This window comes from Hyperolius riggenbachi, chromosome 9, assembly GCF_040937935.1.
Source record: "Hyperolius riggenbachi isolate aHypRig1 chromosome 9, aHypRig1.pri, whole genome shotgun sequence".
NCBI lineage: Eukaryota > Metazoa > Chordata > Amphibia > Anura > Hyperoliidae > Hyperolius > Hyperolius riggenbachi.
The window spans coordinates 26,124,459-26,151,303 of record NC_090654.1 but is presented as its reverse complement, the minus strand read 5'-3'; the positions used below and the strand labels follow the sequence as shown (position 1 = coordinate 26,151,303).

At 45.3% G+C, this 26,845-nt stretch overlaps 1 protein-coding gene across 6 annotated transcripts in view; it reads right to left on the bottom strand.

Annotated features, from left to right (window-relative positions):
• ARHGEF2 (Rho/Rac guanine nucleotide exchange factor 2) overlaps positions 1–26,845 on the bottom strand; it is a 352,466-nt gene that overhangs the window by 225,116 nt on the left and 100,505 nt on the right. The gene's annotated exons all lie outside the window — the stretch shown is intronic.

The window sequence follows — 26,845 nt, the reverse complement described above, 5'->3', positions numbered from 1 at the left end:
CTTGTCTGAGTCATGCTGGCTTCCCGCAGTATTGCACAGTCTCGGCCGAGCGGCACGCAGCATGGAACGGGGCCGTGCGCCCTGGCGTCACAGCCCTAGCGCCTTTCTGTAACAGGCGGGCTAAATGACTAGTAACAAACAATATCAGGTGGATATAGATTCTTTACTGCATCCTATTATTATTGCATTTTTTAAATGTTATTAAAATAGCGCCATTATCTTCAGTGGCATTGTACAAAGCAAGACACAATGCAGGTACATAAATACAGACATGGGTGCACAATACAGCTGGCGGGCAACACAAATGCCACAGTGACTAATACATTGTGTCTAACAAAACACACAGCACATTACAAGAAACAAAGGGGAGAGAGCCCTGCCCTCGTGAGGCAACAATCTAAAGGAATGGGGAGGAAACTAGGCAAAGCAATGAACGCCTCAGGCAGAAACTAGGAGGTGTATGGGAGCCCACCAATGTCGTCTCAATATCTGGAATGTGTATGGGAGCCCACCAATGCGGTCTCAATATCTGGCCAGATCTTTAGCAACGCGTGACACCCGACACAAGATGTTCTACTCACCCCGCCTGCAGGGCGGCGCTCCGCTGGGTGCTGTGTGTCATCCCTCCATAGTATGGCCTCTTGCACACGGAAGGCTGAGCTCCAAACCTCTTGGGCAGTTCTTTCTATCAGCCACGAGTGCCATCTTGATGCAAGTCCATGCCGTCACATGGCAGCTTTTGTCACACTACCCGTGTCATCGTCTGCGCTCAGATGTGACTCCATAAGGGGGCTGCCTCTCCACTGTCCGTGCCGACCATTATCAAGCACCCGGCCAATGAACAGGAGCAGCCGACAGGTAGTGAACTCAACGCCTTCAGCTTCCCATGTGAGAGAGGCCTGACAGACGCGTCGCTAGCCTACAAGCAAGCAATGGGTCTCTGCATCCTCAGCCCTGAGGGATCGAGTCCCATCCTTGCCGCGTGATTTTACTTGCAAGTGTGTACTTAGAATCAAAACAGGGGCAAAAACTCGGGCACATGAGAGGTGGGGGGCACCAAAGCAGCAGGCTAAACTGGTGCAGTATCTGCAAACTTGCAAATGCTGCAATGCAGGGAGATCAGGCGAGCACCTGACCGCGGTACTCTGCTGCTAGCCGCCTGTGCAGCAGCCACCTTGCTCTTTGTGCACGTTGGCATTGTGGCCGGCGGCTATGGACTTGGGCAGCATTGGAGACGGAAAGGAAGAGGAAGCTTCTGTGCTGGAGATGAGCTGAGAAATTAGTGACACTGATGGCTGCTGCGGTGTGAAGGCGAGCTAACTACGTATACTGAAAGGGGGCGGGGGATCAATTTCGTAGCCGGGTCGATCAATCCATTTTGATAATTTTATTGAATCGGATAAAAATCAGAGCCGCAACAAGCATGCCCAATTACGATTCCAGGCCAAAAAATCAAATGTATTGATGGAACAAGCTGAAAAATTTGCGTCCGATGTGGTTGATCATGTGAGCAACAAACGAGACAGAAAACCCCGGGCCACTGACCCCCTAATTGTACCCTACTGGTGCCTGTGCATTCAAATCTCTCACCTGTCTGGCCGCAGCTAGCGTCCAGCCACTCCCACTTCCTCTATTGGCGTCCCACGTGGCACTGGAGCGTGTGTCACGCAGGTGCCACGTGCTATGTGTGGTAGACACGTGGGAGGCGAATGAGGAAGACAGGTGAGAGATTGTATTACATGGGCAACGGTGGACGTGGCATCACAAGGCCGATTCCCAAGAGATTTCATGCTGAAATTGTTCGGGAATCGGCCTGCGGTGTATGGGCAGCCAACAGATCTCACTCTAGCCAGATTCGATCAGAGAGAGATCCATCTCATGGTCAATAGTCTCATACAACGCTACCTTTAGGGCCCATACACACATCTAATTATGATTGGACAATTACTGGCCAATTGTACCACCTCCATGTAGTAGGAGGGCTTACCTGCACAATCTGCTAATAGTATTCAAAACCTGTTGGGTCTCATGCCGGATACACACGGTGCGTTCCCGCACTCGATGCGCCGCTCGATTCGCGTCCACTCGATTATTTCCAACTTGTCCGATTCGCGTTTCGATGGAACGTTAGGTCGATTTGGCATACTTTACATGTAAATCGACTTAATCATCGAAATGCGCTCGGAAATGCTCGGAAATAATAAATTGACGCGAATCGAGCGGCGCATCGAGAACGCACCGTGTGTATCCAGCATCATACTACATGCAGTGTTCTCCCCAGGCTCTTTTATCCGGGTGCTCCACTCGGATAGTTTTGGTCAGCACCCGGCTGTCATCAGCTCACCTCCTCTTATGCTGTAAGCAGAATTGTGTAGAGAAGCACCGCCCTTCCATTCTCTCATCTCGCCCCACCCGGCTACTTCTTCATGCCGCCCGGCTGGAAAAAAATTCTCGGGAGAACACTGTACATGGAAGTGGTAAAATTGGCCAATGTGTGTGTAGGCACCCTCTGTTCTCGGAGCGCCATCATTTGGCTTCACCCTGTGCCCACATTTCCCCGCACCTTCTCTATAGCTATACCTCAGCCAAGGTGGGCAGGTGGGGCCGCTTCTAACGAGAACCTATTGTGTGGATGAGCGTAAATGTTGTTCCTTTACTCAACCCGGTTACGTGCCACGGGCTCTCCTCCCGCTTCCATAGCAACAGAATGTGTCGCTAGCCTAGAGCCTAGCAGCACATATGTACAGCGTTCGGCCCTGAATTGACGAGCGACTGATCAAGTCCAAAGGGGGGCAGTAATTGTACGTGTGTATGCAACATAATTATTACTATTTACAATTTATATAGTGCCAAAATCTTCCGCAGCGCTGTACAGAGTATATTGTCTTGTCACAGGAGCTCACAATCTAATCCTACCATAGCCATATGTCTATGTATGTATCGTATGGTGTAGGTATCATAGTCAATCTAGGGGGAAGCCAATTAACTTCTCTGTATGTTTTTGGGACATGGGAGGAAACTTGATTGTCCAGAGGAAACCCAAACAGACAATGGGAGAGCATAAAAACTCTATTCAGATAGTGTCCTGGATGGGATTTGAACCAGGGATTTTTTTTTTTTTTTTTGTAACATGTGACCAGATAACTGGGAGTGAGAAAAAAACTAATTTTCACTGGAGAAGACAACTGCAGTCAGCCAACTCATGTGACCTGCCTGTCCTCATAACCAGGGAGGCCTGATCATCCGAACAAAGGCTGCGCTAATCCCTGTCTGTCCCTCCCCCGTCTCCTCACAGCAAGTGTGCAGACATGTCACTCACCGCTGCTGGGAACCCATCTGAGGCCCAGTGCACACCAAAACCTCCAGCAGATCCGCAAAACACTAGAGGTTTTTGAAGCAGATTTCAGAGCGATTCTACGCATGTTTAAAGAGACTTTCTAAACATGCCTGGCATTTTTTGGAGCGTTTTTGTGTAGCAGATGTCATATATTGTTACAATGAAGCTGTTATTGAACAGCTTCTGTAACAAAAACGCCTGGAAAACCGCTCTGATCTAGCGTTTTTCAGAGCGGTTTTCCACTCCCCTATACTTTAAAGCGGAACTGTAGATACATTTTAAACACACTGTTTCACTTACCTGGGGCTTCTGCAAGCCCCCAGCAGCCATCCTGTCCCGCGCCGGTCCTGCCCGAGTCTCCGTTCTCCCGCCGCCAGCTCCGCTCCGTGCCGTAGACTTAAGTCGACGTCAGCGCAGCCCTGCCAAGCGTATCTTTTCATCGAGTTCTTCTCTGCAATAGCAGGGGACGTGTAGAAAGGATACGCGTGGCCAGAGCTGTGCAGGCGCAGTGGCCCAGCGGCGAAACCGAAAGTAGCTGGCGGCGGGAGAACGGCGGCTCGGGCAGGACCGGCGCGGGACAGGACGGCTGCTGGGGGCTTTTCACTTTAAAGGAGTGCTGTGTGTGTGTGGGGGGGGGGGGGTGCTGAGGATAAAAACAGACACTTAGACACTTACCTGTGGCTTCTATCAGCCCCCTGTAGCAGTAATGTCCCACGCCGCCCTCCGCTGCCGGCACCGGTCTAGCGTGGCATGCCATCCAACTGCAGCTGCGCGGCCGCGCACCTGCTCGCTCCCGCGTCATCAGAAGCTTACTGCGCAGGCACAGTACAAGAAAACGTCATACTGCGCAGTAAGCTTCCAATGACGGGAGCCCTGATAGAAGCCTTTTATTCTCAGCCCCCCCCCCCCCCCCCCCCATAGAACCCCTTTAGCATTGAGGCAGAAACGCCTCAGAAATCTAAAAAATGCTGCATCCCCCGAGTTTGCGTTTGTGGAAAAAACGAACCGCTCTGGTGTGCACCATCCCTGAGAGTGCATTACACGGGGCAGAGCAATGTGCTGCCAATCTCTACAATCGCAGAATGGCACAATTACCGGCGTTCACAAAGTTTGCCGCTTCAGTTTCTGGCATATACAGGTGAAGCTCAAAAATTTGTACTTAAAGTGGAGCTGAACTCTTGCACAGGACAGAAGGAAAACAGAGAAATGTACCATGTATGTTTTTAGAGAGTTTAGCCCGTCGAATTCCCCCTCGCCTGTGACTAATCAGAACTGTAATTTAATCTTTCAGCCGTGTCCGCTCAGGAATCTCCTCTGCCACCGCAGAGCTGCTGATCTGAAAAACACAGGATGTTAACCCTATGCCTGCCTCCATGAAAGCAGGAAGTAGACACACTGCAGATTTATTGCAGGATTTGTATCAGCTGTAACAAAGCATGCGCAGAAGACCCAGACTGGACGCGACTGAGCCTGTTACCAGGGCTGATCGCGGCTAAACGGCAGACCGGGGGAGAACGGAGAGGGACTTCCACGTGTTTATGCTGCTGGAGGAAACAGCAGGTGAGTATCCATTTTACTTATTTCTTCAGCTGTGGTACACATTAATAGGACAACTGTAGTGAGAGGGATATGGAGGCTGCCATATTTATTTCCTTTTTAAGCAATACCAGTTGCCTGGCAGCCCTGCTGATCCTCTGCCTCTAATACTTTTAGCCATAGCCCCTGAACAAGCATGCAGCAGATCAGGTATTTTTGGCATTACTGACAGATCTGGCAAGATTAGCTGCATGCTTGTTTCTGGTGTGATTCAAACACTACTGCAGCCAAAGAGATCAACAGTATATATGGCAGCCTCCATATACCTCTATTTACACTTTCTCATTTCTGTTGCATCTTTTACAGCAAAGTGGAAGTTCTGGGTTCAGGTCCGCTTTAAAAGGTGAAACTAATATATGAAATAGAGTCATGACGTGCAAAGCGACATATTTCAAGCCATTATTTGATACAATTTATATGGTTATGGCTTACAGCTTATGAGAACCCCACAATCAAAGTCTCAGCCCATTAGAGTATTGTGAAAATGTTCAATATTCTCGGCTTAAAGCGGTATCGTCACCATAAAAATCAAATTTCAACAGCAACTGGTCTGAGTGTATTAAGTGATAAAGATGCTAATCCTACATTCAAAACTTTTTCTGCTGTTATGGTTTGGAGTTATCACATACCTTAGGAGCACTGGCCCTTTAATTGCCATTGCCATTCAGTTGCATGCTGGGAGTTCATTTTATCTATAATATATTCCTCCTCTTCCCTTTATTTCCCTGCCTAGCTGCTTATCTGAAACATGATCCTCTGCTCACTTGTGTTTAACAAGCAAGGCTGAGGTGACTCAGCGATTGGAGGAGAAAAAAAAAAAAGTTAAAGAGAAACTTCGACCAAGAATTGACCTTTATCCCAATCAGTAGCTGATACACCCTTTTACATGAGAAATCTATTCCTTTTCACAAACAGACCATCAGGGGGCGCTGTATGACTGATATTGTGGTGAAACCCCTCCCACAAAGAAATTCTGAGGACCGTGGTACTCCTGGCAGTTTCCTGTCTGTGAATCTTGCTGCATTGTGGGAAATAGCTGTTTACAGCTGTTTCCAATTGCCAAAAAAGCATGCAGCAGTTACATCACCTGCCAACAGTAAAAATGTCACCGTGTAATAAATGTCAGAATGTAAATCGGGGATGTAAAAGATTTTACAATGGGGAAACACTGACAATCATTTATACATAATTATTGTAAAAATGAAGCACTTTTTTTATTACATGATTTTCACTGGACTTCCTCTTTAAGGGAAGAAATGACATCAGTATTTAGCCTCAAACTGTGGGCAAAAGACATCGTTCCCACCAGGAACAGAATTCTCTTCATAAAATTCACTGAAATCAAAATGTGGACAGTACAATACATGAGTTATGCAAGTAGATTTAGTATTTATCTACTTATAAATGTGTTTTTTCCCCTGGCATAGTATGGCTAATCCTACTGCTTTAAGTGTCAGACTCTAATCAGCTAATCAATCCAAAACACCAGCAAAGAGTGTTACTACACGGTATTCCCCATCTGGCATTGGCCCAAGCAGGAAGTGACAAGCGCTTGCCATCACTTCCTGCTTCCGGATATGCAGAAGTGCACGGAAGCGCATTGTAAAAATATGTTTCCACGTATGTGTGCCGTGACCTCACGTCGGTAATTTTTTAAAAATCTATATGTCGCCATAGACTAAAATGACTTCTGGTCGACGCAGATTACCGCAGCGCGACGCAGAATCTGCGCGTAGTTCTGGCCCTGCATCAAAAAAAAAAAAATCACTTCCGTTGCGTTGCGCCATAACGTGGCAGTATAAAAAGTCTACATAGACTTTCATTGCCCAACAGTGGGGTGCGGTAAAAATACTGCACTCCCCGGTGTGTAAAGGCCCAGAGTCTCACACACCAAATAGCGTTTTGCAAGTTGTTTTCTTTTGTTTAAAAATGCCTCCATTGATTTTCATTAAAATTGCGGTAAAATTGCAGCAAAATTGCCGCAACTACAATTTTTAGAAAAATCACGATTAAAGAGAATCTATACCGTCCGATTTGTACAATACAGATCTATCAAGCGGTATGATTTTTAGGGTCTGAAAGCTTGTGAAAATCTGGAAATAATCGTACCGCCAGGGAGGTTAATGCACGACCAACACGGCAAACCCCACAACTTGTTTGCATGACCAGTACATACGCACGCGCTGACCAACTCATTTAACCCTTTAGCAGCCAATTTAGAGGCTTGCAAGTGCTCCAGGCCAATTCATTTTACACTTTTTTTATTTCTTATTTGTTACATTTCCCTGCTTCTATTTAGTACTGCTGTAGTATATATTCGTGGCAACTTGTCACTAGGGGGCAGTGTGAGACAATAAGAGGACTTTTACTTTCAAGACAAGACAAGACAAATAACATTTATTGCGCTTTTCTCCTGGCGGACTCAAAGCGCCAGAGCAGCAGCCACTAGGACGCGCTCTATAGGCAGTAGCAGTGTTAGGGAGACTTACCCAAGGTCTCTTACTGAATAGGTGCTGGCTTACTGAACAGACAGAGCCAAGATTCGAACCCTGGTCTCCTGTGTCAGAGGCAGAGCCCTTAACCATTACACTATCCAGCCACCAGCTAGTAGAGAGAGATCAAAGCATTCCAAGAATTTACAGCACAACGAGTTCTGGCGACTGAGGTCAAAAGCAGGGCACTTATCTCAAACGAGATAACTCTATTTAAGCTGGTAATGGGTTAAATACTGCGTGCGTGCGTGCGCACCTTATCCACATTCTAAAAGTCATTCAAATGTCCACACGTGAGGCCAACCTGCACGATAGTTGATCTGCTGGTTGGATCGGGTAAACCATCTCCTATAAGTCACTCTTCTAGTTGTTTGCGCCACACACTCCCAAACTATCATCCAACAGAAAAGTTTGAACGATAGTTGGGCAGAAAAGTTGGATGTGTGTATGAGCCTTTAGACTGCTGGTTAGTTGAGTTCCAAATGAACGGGACTCTTTTGCACTTATGTAAGAAGACAGAAAACTCTGGATCCTGTAGTGGCTTCCCAGATAGGCCTCCGGCCCCCCTTTGCCAAGTGTGGAACCACCAAAAGGAAACCGACAAGGGCTTATCAGTAAGAACATCAACTCTTGCATGAGAGCAGCCGTACTGAGCAGGCAAGAGTACGGCCGCCCTTGGCAGTAAGCCGTAACCCACTTGTACGGTTCCCTGCTCCTGCCCATGCACGGCCGTGCATGCGCAGGACTCTACTGTATGTTCAGGAGTGTCTCGGCGGGCAGTGGCAGGGAGGACAAGGGAAACCTCATTAGAATCCAATGGCTTCCATCTTCTTAGGCAAGTTGTGTTTTCTCACCCAAGGTTTGCCTCGGTTCCATTTAATCCACAAAATACCACTTCCATCGCATTTCAGCCTAGCAACAAAAGCATCTACTAAGATCATTTCAGTAATCTCGTTAAAGTGGACCTGAACTCTTGCACAGGACAGAAGGAAACCATAGAGAAATGCACCCTATATGTATTTAGAGAGTTCAGCCTGTCTAATCCCCCACTCATCTGTGGCAAATCACAAGTGTACATTGAGCGCTCAGCGGTCAGGTGGCTGCCTCGGCAGATAGTTCTCTAATGCGGATTGAGTTAGAATATAGCAGACTGGATGCTTTAAAAAGGCGGGTGATGCTTCTAATAATTGTTCTTCCTCTGATAACCAGGAACTTCAAGGAGAGAGATTCAGTTGTAGCTCTCAAGAAAGTCCAGCAAGCTCCAGGATCGTCTCCTAAAGATGATCCAGCTGTGGGATCGGTGTGCCACCACTGCAGAGCTTGCCCAGGAATGACAGCAGCCAGGTGTGAGCGCATCTGCAGCCACAGTGAGGCGAAGACTTTTGGAGGATGGCCTGGTGTCACGGAGGGCAGCAAAGGGACAGGTACATATTCTGCAAAAGTAAAGTCATCTCTGATGAAGTCCCTTTTACGAATGTTTGGGGCATCTGGCAAAATGATTGTCCGGAGAAGAAAAGGTGAGCGCTAACATCAGTTCTGTCTCATCTCAACAGTGAAGCATCTTGAGACAATTCATGTGTGGAGCTGCTTCTCATCTAAGGTAGTGGGCTCACTCACAATTCATGGGTGGGTCTGCTTCTCATCCAAGGGAGTGGGCTCACTCACAATTCATGTGTGAAGCTGCTTCTCATCCAAGGTAGTGGGGCTGCTTCTCATCCAAGGTAGTGGGCTCACTCACAATTCATGTGTGGGGCTGCTTCTCATCCAAGGGAGTGGGCTCACTCACAATTCATGTGTGGGTCTGCTTCTCATCCAAGGGAGTGGGCTCACTCACAATTCATGTGTGGGTCTGCTTCTCATCCAAGGGAGTGGACTCGCTCACAATTCATGTGTGGGGCTGCTTCTCATCCAAAGGAGTGGGCTCACTCACAATTCATGTGTGGGGCTGCTTCTCATCCAAGGGAGTGGGCTCACTCACAATTCATGTGTGGGTCTGCTTCTCATCCAAGGGAGTTGACTCACTCACTATTCATGTGTTGGTCTGCTTCTCATCCAAGGGAGTGGGCTCACTCACAATTCATGTGTGGGGCTGCTTCTCATCCAAGGGAGTGGGCTCACTCACAATTCATGTGTGGGTCTGCTTCTCATCCAAGGGAGTGGACTCACTCACTATTCATGTGTGGGTCTGCTTCTCATCCAAGGGAGTGGACTCACTCACAATTCATGTGTGGGGCTGCTTCTCATCCAAGGTAGTGGGCTCACTCACTATTCATGTGTGGGTCTGCTTCTCATCCAAGGGAGTGGACTCACTCACTATTCATGTGTGGGTCTGCTTCTCATCCAAGGGAGTGGGCTCACTCACAATTCATGTGTGGGGCTGCTTCTCATCCAAAGGAGTGGGCTCACTCACAATTCATGTGTGGGGCTGCTTCTTATCCAATGGAGTGGACTCACTCACAATTCATGTGTGGGGCTGCTTCTCATCCAAGGGAGTGGGCTCACTCACTATTCATGTGTGGGTCTGCTTCTCATCCAAAGGAGTGGGCTCACTCACAATTCATGTGTGGGGCTGCTTCTCATCCAAGGGAGTGGACTCACTCACTATTCATGTGTGGGTCTGCTTCTCATCCAAGGGAGTGGGCTCACTCACAATTCATGTGTGGGGCTGCTTCTCATCTAAGGGAGTGGACTCACTCACTATTCATGTGTGGGTCTGCTTCTCATCCAAGGGAGTGGGCTCACTCACAATTCATGTGTGGGGCTGCTTCTCATCCAAGGGAGTGGACTCACTCACAATTCAAGTGTGGGGCTGCTTCTTATCCAAGGGAGTGGACTCACTCACAATTCATGTGTGGGGCTGCTTCTCATCCAATGGAGTGGACTCACTCACAATTCATGTGTGGGGCTGCTTCTCATCCAATGGAGTGGACTCACTCACAATTCAAGTGTGGGGCTGTTTCTCATCCAAGGGAGTGGACTCACTCACAATTCATGTGTGGGGCTGCTTCTCATCCAATGGAGTGGACTCACTCACAATTCATGTGCGGGGCTGCTTCTCATCCAAGGGAGTGGGCTCACTCACAATTCATGTGTGGGTCTGCTTCTCATCCAAGGGAGTGGACTCACTCACTATTCATGTGTGGGTCTGCTTCTCATCCAAGTGAGTGGGCTCACTCACAATTCATGTGTGGGGCTGCTTCTCATCCAAAGGAGTGGGCTCACTCACAATTCATGTGTGGTGCTGCTTCTTATCCAATGGAGTGGGCTCACTCACAATTCATGTGTGGGGCTGCTTCTCATCCAAAGGAGTGGGCTCACTCACAATTCATGTGTGGGGCTGCTTCGTATCCAATGGAGTGGACTCATTAACAATTCATATGTGGGGCTGCTTCTTATCCAAGGGAGTGGGTTCGCTCACAATTTTTCCTAAAACTAAATAGTCAGCCCTCGATGGAGAAAGATGGATCCAGCGACATACCTCTTGACGACGAGCGTTCCATGATCCATCTTCCGGCCGGTGGGTACAAGCGACGTCAGACGAATGGCGCAAAGGGGAAGAGCAAAACAGTACTTTGGGCGGAGTAGTACAAGATCTTCTGCAGTGACCATCGATATCGCTGTGCGGCGCTAAACTTTGTTAGAGTGATTGCACACCTGTACCCATGTCGTAAGATCGCGGAAACGATTGCTTGTTGCTCAAAAAAAGTCGACAGTCGTCATAAAAATTGTCCGGAAAATTTCATAGTGGGTATGGCCTTAAGAACACAGCCATGAATAAATAAGGGTATCAAAACATCCTCTGACAGCAACTTCTTCCAACCACCCAAGAACAGTTTTGTGAGGAAAAATGCCTTGTCCAGCATGATGGAGCACGTGCACCAAGGCCAAAGTAATAGCTAAGTAGTTCGGGGAACAAACCATTGAAATTTTGGGTCCAAGGCCAGGAAACTCCCAAAACTTGAATCCAGTTGAGAACTTGTGGTCAATCCTCAAGAGGCAGGTGGACAAACGTAAACCCACACATTCTGACAAACTCCAAGCATTCATTATGAAAGAATGGGCTGCAATCAGTCAGGACTTAGCCCAGATGATGCCAGCATGTCAGGGCGAACTGCAGAGGTCTTGAAGAAGAAGGTCCAACACTGCAAATATTGGCTCTTTGCATAAACTTGATGTAATTGTTAATAAAGCCCTACAGAAAGAAACACATGAACAAAATAGACCAAATACCTGACAAAAATATCAAAAACACACTAAAGCAGTAAACCTGTGCCATTCACAAAAGTGTTGACCATGACGATAGAGAGGCCACCAACATACAATATGTATCTGTCAGGAGGGAGATGGGACAGAGCAATGTCCTGCAGATCTCTAGAGAGGTCAGTTATGGGATAATCTGCAGAATATATACAATATGTATCTGTCAGGAGGGGAGGGGCAGAGCAATGTTCTGCAGATCTCTAGAGAGGCCAGTAATGGGATAATCTGCAGAATATATACAATATGTATCTGTCAGGAGGGGGATGGACAGAGCAATGTTCTGCAGATCTCTAGAGAGGCCAGTAATGGGATAATCTGCAGTATATATACAATATGTATCTGTCAGGAGGGGGAGGGGCAGAGCAATGTTCTGCAGATCTCTAGAGAGGCCAGTAATGGGATAATATGCAGAATATATACAATATGCATCTGTCAGGAGGGAGATGGGACAGAGCAATGTCCTGCAGATCTCTAGAGAGGCCAGTAATGGGATAATCTGCAGAATATATACAATATGTATCTGTCAGGAGGGGGAGGGGCAGAGCAATGTTCTGCAGATCTCTAGAGAGGCCAGTAATGGGATAATATGCAGAATATATACAATATGCATCTGTCAGGAGGGGGATGGGCAGAGCAATGTTCTGCAGATCTCTAGAGAGGTCAGTCAGGAGTTGTTGCTGGAGAGAGTGGACGGGTGTGGTGCAGCTCCCTGTAGGGAGTCAGCATGGCTTCAGACCCAGGTGGAGGTGAGGCGAGCTGGGCTGCAGATTCTGGGAAAGACCAGGGGTTGGAGTTGGGCCCGCAGGAACAAGGCGGTGAATGTAGTACTTCTACAATGGAGGCTGGTGAGTCTCAGGAAATGTTTGTTGTTGCTGAATCAAGAAAAAAAGTTTCTGAGAATGATATATTTAAATTGGAGTTGAAAATTTCAAAGGTGCAAAATGAAATAAAAAATGAGGATGATCCTCAAAAAAAGTTAACTTTGTCTAAATGTCTGGATGGTTATATGCAGAATATGAACTTGCTAAAAAAGAAATTTACTAAGGATAAAAACTTTGTGCCAAAAATGTGCAGCTCTTCCCCACAGAGGAGGAGAGAGACCAGATCTCAGGTTGCTAAAAGGAAAGAAATTCTTACAAGTAAGGAAAATGACCATCAGGATGTGTTGTCTATTGTAAAGCAAGGTAACCCTGTGAGTAAATCAATTTCAGTAGCTGAAGAGTTTGCAGCAATGAGGCCTCCAGTGTGTGAGGAGCAACATATGGACATTCAGCAAACAAATGCACATAATGTTTCTGTGTCACAAGATCCAGCATCTCAGGAGTTAATCCAGACAAATCAGAGTAATGAATCCTCAGAGGATCAGGAGATCCCAGAGTCCAGCAAAGGGTTACCTGTATCCACAATTGATTCTAATCTACCTTGTGTTATGTCTGGAAGTGCAGCAAGTGGGAGTGAGACTCCAGTGTCAGCCTCTGAAGGTAATAAAAATGTGAATTTAATTCTGGAGACACCTGTAATTTCTGACTCTGTGAAAGATTCTGCAGAATGTAAACCAATTATGGACTCTCATCAGCCTAATGAATCAGCTGAAATCATTGAGGAGACAGATCAGCTAATAAATGACTCAGGAACAGTGCAAGAGCAACATGCTGGAGAAAGCAGCAATTCCAATGCAAATGAACAGAATCTTTGTATTCCTGCAGTGGAGACCACTTCTGCAGAGCAACAACATTTCAGTGAAAACACAAATTTATCCTCCTCATCAATGGATACAAGTAATTTAATGCAACAAACTTCAGTGGAGACTACCAGCTCAGACAAGGTGAATGCATGCACATCTACAGCAGGGACTTCTAATGCAAACCCTGAGCAGCCAACTGTCAGCAAAGCAGCTGAGCAGAAACATCCAAACACTGGCCCAACTCCTAATAAGCCCCATTTTTCCAGACTTTTCTCCAATGTTACAGCTAATGCCACACCGCAGAGGAGAAATGTTGTCAGGATAAAGTATACTGGTCCAGAGGAAGGTCTTCCTTCAAGGCATTTTAGAGGAAGGATTTTGTTGAAGGACTTTATGAAGTTTGCTGCATCTGAAGTTTATGCTCTTATACATGTTCCATCCAGCAGGATTTATGATATCAGTTTTAAATTGCCTCAGAGCCTGGATGAGTTTTGGGACATTTTTAATCGGACTAAAACTGAAAATATTTGGAAGGACTTGCAAGTGATCCAAATGTCAAAACCAATGGCGGTCACAGTGACCATCTTGTTCCAGTCTGAGGTGGTGGCACAGGGGGACTTGGAGCACTGGCTGCGCAGGCAATGCTTAGTATTATCCAATCCTGCTAAGATCTAGGATGATGAGGAGTTTTGGAATGGTGGTTACACTGTAAAGGTGGCCATACACTGGCCCGATTCGCCGCCGTTTCGACAGCAGATTCGATCACTGGGATCGAATCTGCTGCCAATCGTTCGCGCTACACTCCGAATTTCGATCCTTTTCGTCCGATCCCGTCGATCGCTCCGTGCGGAAAATTAGCGTCGATCGCCCGCGGGTAGGGAGCGCGTCGCTAGCGGCGTTCGAGTACCCGACGACCGACGCAACAGAGCCGCATACATTACCTGCTCCGCCGGCACGACTACCCCCGGTCACCGCTGCTCCATGTCCGCGCTGGTCTCCGGCATGCTTCAGTTCCTCCTGTCCGGCAGGAAGTTTAAACAGTAGAGGGCGCTCTACTGTTTAAACTTCCTGCCGGGCAGGAAGAAGTAAAGCATGCCGAGGCCGGAGACCAGCGCGGAGACGGAGCAGCGGTGACCGGGGGACTGGAGTCGCGCCAGCGGAGCAGGTAATGTATGCGGGCGGGGGGAGCGGCTGCAGCACCACCACCACAACAGTTTGTGAACGGTTTCAGGCTGAAATCTGTTCACAATCTGTTTGCAGTAAAGGTAGCCATACGATCCCTCTCTGATCATATGGGGATCTGTCAATTGGTCGAATCTGATGGCAAATCGACCAGTGTATGGCTACCTTAAAAGTCCGGCTAGAACAGGAGAATGGGGTCACCAAACATCTGCCACATTTTATCTTGGATCTGATAGGGGAGTTTGCTTCTATCCAGGTCAGCCCAGGCTATGCCACAAGTGTCAAGGAAGACACATGGCCTACAACTGCACTCAGGTAAAATGTTCCTTGTGTGGAAAATTGGGACATACAAAGGACAGGTGTGATGGGACTGTCGTTTGTAATTTATGTTCAAAAGCAGGACATCGTTTTCGCGAGTGCCCATATGCCGACCAAAATACATGCTCGGATGAATCTGCAAAAGCAGAAGTGAAAGAATTTATTCAAGATTTTTTCAAAGAAAAAACAAATACTGCAGAACTGGATGACAATGATAGTCTCAGTGAAAGTGATCTCGCTGACGCTGCCAATCTCAGTGACCCTGTAGAAATCAGTGGTAATGATACCAGCAGCAATCTTACTAGTCTTGTGGAGGTGAATGCAAGAGACCTTGGTGTCAGAGATTGCCTCAAAGACACTCCAGTAACCAGTGCGCCAAGTGGTCATGAAACACCACCAGCAAAACCATCACTAAAAATCCCAGATAGTAATAACTCAGCCCCAGTTGTTCCTCCTGTGAAAGATTCTGATACAACACAACTGCCCAGTACTGCTGGTGAAACTGCCGAACCAGTTAACTTGCAGAGTGATAATGATGGATTCCAAACTGGCAAAAGAAAGAACAAATCTTCAATGCAAGGCTCTTCTAAGCTTTCTACTACCCCAAAGGTATCAGAATCAGCATCTATTGAGATATCACAGGGAAGTTACAGTGTTTTGGGGGAAGAGATGGAGGATGAAGATGACCAAACCATTGACACTGCTACGCATGCTGCTGATGTCTCTCAGGAGGGAGATACAGTAGTACCTCTGTCAGCAAAACGGTGGGGTTCAAGAGGACATAACAGTGGTAGAAAGAAAAAGAAAAAGTAACCTGCATGCGGTTGAGGATTTGCTCTCTTAATGTGAACAGTGTAAAAGCCAAACACAGACGCCAGGTCATCTATCAGCGTCTGAATGATGAGAACTTTGATGTTTTCTTGTTGCAGGAAACTTGGCTGAAGTGCAATGCAGATGTGTTTGCTGCTAAAAGAGAGTGGAGACATGGAGCATCTTTCTGGTCCTTTGGGCTAGAGCGTAATGATGGAGTTGCAATTCTATTTAAAAATATTGATATTAAAGTAGAGAGAGTAATTGAGATTAGTGCAGGGAGATGTTTATTGTTGGATTTTTCTTTGGGCAACGTTAATTATAGAATTATTAATGTTTATGCACAACAAACTCGGAAGGAAAGGAAGGAACTATTTACTCAAATTAAGCCATATTGCTTTACTTCTAAAGTGTTTCTTTTGTGTGGGGATTTTAATTGTATCTCTAGCAATTCTGATCGTTCCAGTAATTATCAGAATCTAAGATATGATGAGAATTTTCTAAATAATATGGTTCAGCAAGCTGGTCTTGTTGACTCGTGCAAACTGTTTTTTCCTGGAAAGACATGCTACACTTACCATAAAGGACGGCATTCAAGTAGATTAGACCGTATATATTTTAAGAGTGAGCTTAAAAGTTTTGGGTTCAAAATTACCCCAATAGAGTTTTCAGATCACTGCATGGTGAGTGTAGCAGTGGATACTGATAATGCCGTGGTTTGTGGTAAAGGGTATTGGAAATTGAATAGTTCAATTCTACAAGACACAGAGTTTAAAAATGAGTTTGTATCTTTCTATAATGATAGGAGAACAACACAGTGTATGTTTAATGATACTGCAGAATGGTGGGAGTGTATGAAAAGTGATATTAAAGATTTTTTTCTATTTGCAGCAAGGAAAAATGGAAATATTAAGTATATGAAGTATTCAGCATTGAGATTAGCACTAAGCAGGGTATATTCTGGAATTAATATTGGGGAAGATGTTGATAATGGATTTGTTAAAGATATTAAAGAACAAATGAAAGAGCTGCAGTATGACCGTTTGAAGTCTTTGAAAGCTGAGGGGCAGTTTAATAGTTGGGGCATGCATACCCCAGACCCTTATGCTGCCTGTAAGAATAGGGTCAGTATGAAGCTCATGACTTCTCTGTTGGATGACACCGGCACTGTGCAGACAGATAAAGATCAAGTCCTTAAAATTATCACAAACTATTACCAAAATCTCTTCAGAGATGGTGAGATCCAGGATGTAGATATAAAATCCTACTTAAAAAGTTTACATTTACCAAAATTAGATCCAATAAAAGCAGACAATCTAACCGAGCCAATCACAGAAGAAGAGGTAAAGAGGAGTATTGACTCCTTGAAAGCTAAGAAGAGTCCCGGCTGTGACGGTCTGACCAGTGAGTTTTACAAAGAATTCAAAGATCTCTTGGTTCCCGAGTTAGTGCAGGTTTATAATGATATATTTTCTTCTGGGAATCTTACAGATTCTCAGTCCAAATCCATTTTAGTTCTTTTAGCTAAGAAAGGCAATTTAAAAGACCTAAAAAACTGGCGCCCACTTTCTTTGTTAACAACTGACTATAAAATATTGGCTAAAATTCTTTATTATAGGTTGAGTGAAGTTGCTGATGAACTAATTATAAAAAGTCAAACTTGTGGAGTTAAAGGCCGCTCCATTAATGACTCCCTGTTACTAGTTAGAGAAATCATAACATATGCTAAAAAGCACAACCTAGGGACATATCTTGTGGGATTAGACCAATGTAAAGCCTTTGACAGGGTCCATCATAAATACTTGTATACGGTTTTAGAAGAGTATGGGATTCCATTATCTTTCGTGAAGTGGTTTAAAATTCTTTATAAAAATCCAGTGAGTCAACCTTTGGTTAATGGCCATTTTGCTGAACAGTTTAAGATCCAGTCTGGCGTAAGGCAAGGGTGTCCTTTAAGTCCCCTTCTTTATGTCTTTAGCCTCGATCCATTTCTGAGGAGATTACAGTTAAATAAAAATATTGTCGGAATAAAATATCATTTGCAGAACAAAGTGGAGGATATAAAACTCTGTGCATATGCTGATGATGTCACAGTGCTGGTGTCATCGGACAAGAGCTCTGTGGCTTTGCAGCAAGAAATAGCAGATTTTTCTCAAGTATCAAATTCTGCTGTTAATATGGAGAAAAGTGAAGCCTTCTGGGTAGGGGATCAGGCTTGTTTGTTTCCTGTCCCTTTTAAAACTGTTACTGACAGGATTAAAATCCTGGGAGTTGTTTTTGGAAGTACAGATGATGGAAGAGAAACTTGGGAGGAAAAAATTAAAATATGTGAAGAGAAAGTGCAAAAGTGGAAACTTTGGAAATTAACTTTTCAGGAAAAAATCAGTTTGTTAAAATGTTTTCTGTTACCTTTGTTCATTTATGTGAGCACTGTTTCCTGTGCCTAAAGTGTTGGTTCCAAAATTAACAAATGTTTTTTTCCAGTTCTTGTGGGGTACCAAGATGAATATGGTGCGGAGGAATATTGCTTACCTTCCATGTAAAGAAGGAGGTTTGTCCGTGGTTTGTCCAGAATTATTCTTTAATCAATTGTTTTTGGATAAAAATTTATCTTTTTTGAAAGACTCTGAGATAAAACCCTGGGCTCACTTCTTTCGGAGTCAGATTAAAGGTCCGTACACACGCCGGACTGGAGGCAACGACGGGTCCGTCGTCACCTCCCGCTGGGTGGGCGTTCCAACGACAGTCCGGCGTGTGTACGCACGGTGGGCGGACTGATACCCGCCGGGCGGATCACTCAGAAGCAGCCGTATCAGTCCGCCGACAGTGCGTACACACGCCGGACTGTCGTTGAAACGCCCACCCGTCGTTGCCTCCAGTCCGGCGTGTGTACGGATCTTATGAGTTTCAGATCAGTGTGGTCCGTTGGTGACTCTATTAAGCGCATCACAGGTCGGTATAAACAAGACGTAACTTGGTATGGGATACACGCTATAGCTAAAATTATTAAGTGGGACATTTTATATGAAAAATTTAAGTCTTCAACTAGAAAAGATTTGTATAAAGATATCCTAAAACGTAAGTTTACTGTTCAACTGCAGCTAAGAAATGCCCCTATGTTGGATGTGAGGAAAGCAGTGAAGGTGTTAAATGATTGCAGGATTCCCCCACATATGAGAGATTTGGCCTGGATGGCATTTCATGGTAAACTGTATGTCAAGGAAAATCTTAGAGTAAGGGCTATGTCAGATGAATTCTGTGATAGAGAAGAATGTGGCCAGGTCACAGAGACCATGGAACATATCTAGTTCTAGAATGCCACTATACCAAACAGATTTGGGAGGCTGTGTCACATGACCTACAACTACCAGACCTAGTGCATCAAACTTATGAACAGGTAGTGTATGGAGAGTTTCCTCCATCATTACAAAAATACAATAGAAGTACTTTGTATATAATTAATTTGGTTTCTTTGTACCACCTGTGGTGCACAATATGCTGTCTGTCTATTAATAAGGAGGTGATACCTGTGCAGAGCATAAGGATAGATATTCATGGCAGCTTAAAGAGTATATCAGAAAGATAAAGACATTAATCATAGAAGTGTGCTTTGGAGAAATATTAATGTATTGAGTTTTGCTTGAATGTCTTTCTTTGTGATGATTGTAAATATGTTGCATACTTTGTAAATATTATGTTTGCAAGTTTTTAATAAAAAGATTTGGGGCAGAGCAATGTTCTGCAGATCTCTAAAGAGGCCAGTAATGGGATAATCTGCAGGATATACACAATATGTATCTGTCAGGAGGGGAGGGGCAGAGCAATGTTCTGCAGATCTCTAGAGAGGCCAGTAATGGGATAATCTGCAGAATATATACAATATGTATCTGTCAGGAGGGGAGGGGCAGAGCAATGTTCTGCAGATCTCTAGAGAGGCCAGTAATGGGATAATCTGCAGGATATATACAATATGTATCTGTCAGGAGGGGGAGGGAAGGGGCAGAGCAATGTTCTGCAGGTCTCTAGAGGTCAGTAATGGGATAATCTGCAGAATATATACAATATGTATCTGTCAGGAGGGGGCAGAGCAATGTTCTGCAGGTCTCTAGAGAGGCCAGTAATGGGATAATCTGCAGTATATATACAATATGTATCTGTCAGGAGGGGATGGGGCAGAGCAATGTTCTGCAGATCTCTAGAGAGGCCAGTAATGGGATAATCTGCAGAATATATACAATATGTATCTGTCAGGAGGGAGATGAGCAGAGCAATGTTCTGCAGATCTCTAGAGAGGCCAGTAATGGGATAATCTGCAGGATATACACAATATGTATCTGTCAGGAGGGGAGGGGCAGAGCAATGTTCTGCAGATCTCTAGAGAGGCCAGTAATGGGATAATCTGCAGAATATATACAATATGTATCTGTCAGGAGGGGAGGGGCAGAGCAATGTTCTGCAGATCTCTAGAGAGGCCAGTAATGGGATAATCTGCAGGATATATACAATATGTATCTGTCAGGAGGGGGAGGGAAGGGGCAGAGCAATGTTCTGCAGGTCTCTAGAGGTCAGTAATGGGATAATCTGCAGAATATATACAATATGTATCTGTCAGGAGGGGGCAGAGCAATGTTCTGCAGGTCTCTAGAGAGGCCAGTAATGGGATAATCTGCAGTATATATACAATATGTATCTGTCAGGAGGGGATGGGGCAGAGCAATGTTCTGCAGATCTCTAGAGAGGCCAGTAATGGGATAATCTGCAGAATATATACAATATGTATCTGTCAGGAGGGAGATGGGGCAGAGCAATGTTCTGCAGATCTCTAGAGAGGCCAGTAATGGAATAATCTGCAGAATATATACAATATGTATCTGTCAGGAGGGAGATGAGCAGAGCAATGTTCTGCAGATCTCTAGAGAGGCCAGTAATGGGATAATCTGCAGAATATATACAATATGTATCTGTCAGGAGGGAGATGGGGCAGAGCAATGTTCTGCAGATCTCTAGAGAGGCCAGTAATGGGATAATCTACAGAATATATACAATATGTATCTGTCAGGAGGGAGATGGGGCAGAGCAATGTTCTGCAGATCTCTAGAGAGGCCAGTAATGGGATAATCTGCAGAATATATACAATATGTATCTGTCAGGAGGGAGATGGGGCAGAGCAATGTTCTGCAGGTCTCTAGAGAGGCCAGTAATGGGATAATCTACAGAATATATACAATATGTATCTGTCAGGAGGGAGATGGGGCAGAGCAATGTTCTGCAGGTCTCTAGAGAGGCCAGTAATGGGATAATCTACAGAATATATACAATATGTATCTGTCAGGAGGGAGATGGGGCAGAGCAATGTTCTGCAGATCTCTAGAGAGGCCAGTAATGGGATAATCTGCAGAATATATACAATATGTATCTGTCAGGAGGTAGATGGGGCAGAGCAATGTTCTGCAGATCTCTAGAGAGGCCAGTGATGGGATAATCTGCAGAATATATACAATATGTATCTGTCAGGAGGGGATGGGGCAGAGCAATGTTCTGCAGATCTCTAGAGAGGCCAGTAATGGGATAATCTGCAGAATATATACAATATGTATCTGTCAGGAGGGAGATGGGGCAGAGCAATGTTCTGCAGATCTCTAGAGAGGCCAGTGATGGGATAATCTGCAGAATATATACAATATGTATCTGTCAGGAGGTAGATGGGGCAGAGCAATGTTCTGCAGATCTCTAGAGAGGCCAGTGATGGGATAATCTGCAGAATATATACAATATGTATCTGTCAGGAGGGGATGGGGCAGAGCAATGTTCTGCAGATCTCTAGAGAGGCCAGTAATGGGATAATCTGCAGAATATATACAATATGTATCTGTCAGGAGGGAGATGGGGCAGAGCAATGTTCTGCAGATCTCTAGAGAGGCCAGTGATGGGATAATCTGCAGAATATATACAATATGTATCTGTCAGGAGGGGATGGGGCAGAGCAATGTTCTGCAGATCTCTAGAGAGGCCAGTAATGGGATAATCTGCAGAATATATACAATATGTATCTGTCAGGAGGGAGATGGGGCAGAGCAATGTTCTGCAGATCTCTAGAGAGGCCAGTAATGGGATAATCAGCAGAACATATACAATATGTATCTGTCAGGAGAGGGATGGGGCAGAGAAATGTTCTGTAGATCTCAGAATAACATGTGCTGCTCTGTGTAACAATCTGTAGATTCCTGCACAGGTGTAATGATTGAGGTTTCTCAGTGTTGGTAATTATCACAGCTGTGCAGGTGGCCTGCAAATCCCACAGCATGTCTCAGGCAGGGAGCACACATAACATAACATGAAGTGCTGCGTTTTATGTCATGTTTTCATTTGGTGTTGTGTGTGCGTTTTTCAGATGCAAGGCAGGCGTTTTTCAAGCGTTTTGCGTGCGTTTTCATGCGTTTGCGGTTCACATATACAAAACGCATATGCATTTTGTGTGCGTTTTTAGATTTCCATTTATGCAAATCACTAGGAAAACAACAGGAAGCGGACATACATCAGAAAAACATTTTTGGTGGAAAAACCCATATAAAAACGCACGGAAAACATATGAACCCCCCCCCCCCCCCCCCAAAAAAAAACACCATTGCGATTCCATTAACTTTCATGTGCGTTTTTTATGCCTTTCTGCATATTATTCAACAAAACCATTTTCAAAAAAACGCACGCATATAAAATGAATATGCGTTTTTTATGTGCGTTTTTTCCTGCAGCCCATAGACTTCCATTGGCGGCAAAAAACATAGCGTTTTTCGCAACGCTAACGTTTCTGCTATGTGTGCACCTAACCTCGAGCAGTGTGATACAGGGTGAGGGGTGACGGGGGGGGGGGGGGGGGAGATAAAGTATGTAAAATGAATAGCAGAGCACAAATCGCAGAGCGGCAGCTCAGTCATCCAGAGCTGCAGTCTCCTCACAATGGGAACCAGATCCTTCACACACATTCTTCTCTAATAACCGGTGTAGCAACATAAACAGGGCTATAAACAGATAACTGCCATTACAACAGACGGTACAAGAGATGTAACAGCCTGCTGGAACCCCAAGTGAGTGAGACATGGAGGCTGCCATAGTTATGTCCTTTTAAACAATACCAGTTGCCTGGCAGTCCTGCAGATCTCTTTGGCTGCAGTAGTGTCTGAGTCACACACCTGAAACAAGCATGCAGCTAGTCCAGCCACACTTCAGGCAGAGCATCTGATCTGCTGCATGCTTGTTCAGGGTCTATGGCTAAAGGTATTAGAGGCAGAGGATCAGCAGGGCTGCCAGGAAACTGGTATTGTTTAAGGTCTCTTTCCCAGTGGGACGTTAAAGTCGCACGTTATAAAAAATTATAACGCGGACTAACGCACAGCAATACAAAGTCTGTGCGACATTCACAGTGCACACTTTGCGTTTGTGTGTAACGTGTAGCAATATTTAGAATGTGCTGCATGCTGTGTGTTTAGCAATAAATTAGCTGCGTTATGTGTGTTGCACATGCTCAGTAATGTGGTTTTGTTTTTTTTAAATGTAACGCATGCGCCGTTTCCGTTCCATCAGTATGCAACGAAAACGGCGCATCAAGAGACAACGCAGTGCAAAAAAACGTCCAATTTCATAACCTACATGCGCTGCGTTAGGGGCACGTTGTGCGACTTTAACGTCGCATCAAACCCAACGTCCCACTGTGAAAGAGGCCTAAAAGGAAATTAATATGGCAGCCTCCATATTCTTCTCATTTCAGTTGCCCTTTAAGACTCCTTTTATTAAAAAAACGAAAAAAAACAACTCTGAAGTGGGAGGAATATGGAGGCTGCCATATTTATTTCCTGTTAAACAATACCAGTTGCCTGGCTGTCCTGCTGATCTCTTTGGCTGCAGTAGTGTCTGAGTTAGGCCCCGTTCACAGCTAAAATCGCTAAACGCTAGCGATTTGTGTAAGCATTTCAGCGGGTGATTTTTCCGAGATATAACGTGGAAAAATCACTGGACAAATTAGCGTTTTTGGGAGCGATCGCGATTAGCGGTTCTATACATGCTAATCGCGATCGCTCCAGAATCACCGGCAAACCACTACAGGTAACGCATTTGCGATTAGCGATAATCGCAAAACGCCCCTGATTGCGGCGGTGAGAACACTGCCATAGGCTAGAATAGGACTTGCGGTTTTCAAAACTGCTAGCAGTTTGCAGTTAGTGGGAATCGAGCTAATACCAGAAAAAAGCAGATCTGACAATAACGTCAGAAACACCTGATCTGCTGCATGCTTGTTCGGGGTCTATGGCTGAAAGTATTAGACGCAGAGGATCAGCAGGTCTGCCAGGCAACTGGTATTGCTTAAAAGGAAATAAACATGACAGCCTCAATATACCTCTTGTTACAGTTGTCCTTTTAAATGGTTAGCACTCTCTCTTTGCAGCGCTGAAATTCTGCCCTCGCATACCAGGCAGGATGCTACTTGACCTTCATTGAACTAGTTTCGGTAACGGCAAAAAAAAAACAACAATATCAGGAACACCCCACAACTACAAACAGCCAATCAGATGCTAACGCACACAACTTATAATTCAGGCGAACGAAATCTGCAGAAAATGCGTCTGATTAGACCATGTTGGTGATGCCCTGGCCCAGTCATCCGGCCACCACAACCTGATCTGTGTCCATAACACAAAGGCCCAGTGCACACCAAGAAGCACTAGCATAATCGCAAACGCTAAGCGCTTTTGAAGTGATTTTTCAGAGCGATTCTAGGCATGTGCCTAGCGATTTTCTTATGCCTAGCGATTTTTGGAGCGTTTTGGTGTAGTGTTTTTTTATTTTTGTTACGGTAGAGCTGTAGCTGAACAGCTTCTGTAACAATACACTTGGAAAGCCGCTCTGATCTGGCGCTTTTCAGAGAGATTTTCCACTTTCCTATGCTTAACATTGAGGCTGAATCGCCTCAGAAATCAGCAGAAATGCTGCAGGACCCGCGTTTGGGAAAAAAGCTCATCGCTCTGGTGTGCTCCATTCCATTCAAATACATTAGCCAATCGTTTTTCAAAGCGCAAGTGTTTTTTTACAAACCGCTCAGGAGCCCTCTTGGTGTGCACCAGCCCTTAGATCCTTACACTTGTCCATTTTTCATGCTTCTGACACACAAACAAGGGGGGGTGTATATATACATACATATAGGAATTGAGTCTGAAGAAGGCTGATTAGTTGAAAGCTTACTCTTTTTCTTTTAATGTGTACCAGAGATGAGTATATTTAAAAGATTTATACATACCTGGGGCTTCCTCAAGCCCCCTCCGCCGTCCTCAGTCTTGTCCCTCTTCGGTACCAGGTCCCGTAACTTCGGCCAGTCTGAGCAAGCACAATGCGTTCCCTTCATCTTTCTCTAGCGGAGAATAGTACTGCGCAGCCAGGCACAGTACTATTCTCCAACGGAGAGAGCCCACTGTGCTTGCTTAGACTGGCCAAAGTTCCAGGACCTGGTACCAAAGAGGGAGAAGACTGAGGCCGGCGGCGTGGGAGCGATCCGTGCGGAGGGGGCTGGAGGAAGCCCCAGGTATGTATAAATCTTTTAAAGTTACTCGTCTCTGGTTTCCTTTAAGTTACTCAATTACTATTACTATTAACCTCCGTGCAGGTTATCCCGAGCCGAGCTCGGGGTAACCTGCGCAGGAGGATTTCTCAAGCCCCGCTGGGCCGATTTGCATAATTTTTTTTCCTACACGCAGCTAGCACTTTGCTGCCACCGCTACCTGCCGATTCGCCGCCCCCCCCCCCCCCTCCAGACCCCTTGCGCAGCCTGGCCAATCAGTGCCAGGCAGCGTGAGGGATGGATCGGGATTCCCTCTGACGTCATCCCGCCCCGTCGCCATGGCGACAGGGGAAGCCCAGCAGGAAATCCCGTTCTGAACTGGATTTCCTGCTTACTCTGGTCGCCGGAGGCCCTGGGCTCGCTACATGATTTAAAAAGAAAAAAAAATTGGACCGGCAAAGCGCCAACATATTCTGTAGCACTGTACAAAGTGGGAAACAAACATGGGTGCATAATAATACAGACAATGGTGTACACCGATGTACAAAATACAGAATTGGTAATAACAGTGATAGATGAAACATGATGAATAAAGTGTAACAAATTCCAAGACACAAAAGGGTGAGAGAGCCCTGCCCTTGTAAGCTTACAATCTAAATGGAATCAGGGCTCTTTTACACTACACGCAATTCCGATTTTGATGCAATCACGCAATTCTGATTTTTTTTTATGCAATTAAAGAAAGACCAGCATGCTGCATTTCTTTCTTGTGTTGCTAGCACCTACTAAAAATCATAAATCGTAATCGCAAATTGAAATTGCGATTAGCAGTGTAAGGACTGGATCCCACTAGAGCAATTTTTTTGAGCGGTTAGGGAGGTTTTCAAAACTCTAGCGATTTCCCTAAACGCTCAGCTAATGTTAATGGATGGGCCAAATTCCACTGGAGGGATTGCGATTAACAAAATCGCAAACGCAGGACATGCTGCATTTTTAGCGTTTCTGCAATGTAAAGTATATAAACGCTGGCGTAATCGCTCCTCAACACCCACACAGAGCGATTTTCTAGCGTTTTTACATTACTGCTCACTGTAACAAAATTCAAACTAATTGGAAAAGGACCAATCAGAATTTTAAAAAAAGCTAATTGCAAATCACTGGCAAAACACTTACACTTTTTAAAATTGCTACTGAAATCGCCAGAAAACGCTCATGAAATCGCTTACAAAACGCTCATTAAAAACGCACAATTGCGATTAGCGATAGCGCTTTGTTGTGGGTTTGTTGTGGGTTCCAGGCCTAAAAGCAGCCTCAGACTAAGTTCACAAAGTAACTTGCGCTGTGATGCGATTTTAAGAACGCAACGCAAAAATACATAGCAACGCAACAAAAAAGTTGTAATGCGCATTACGCAACAATAACGCGCTGTTACAGTAGGTACAGGGAAGCATACAGGCAATGAGAGGTATGCTTCCCTGTATCTGTTAACGTGTGTGTTTAGAGGTAACGCACTGCAGCAGTGCTTTACCATAATGCAACATGTTAAACCGCAGAGCTAACCTAACGTCACATAGCCTTCACACTGCAGTGCAGTAAGCAGCATTACAAGACTTTATAAC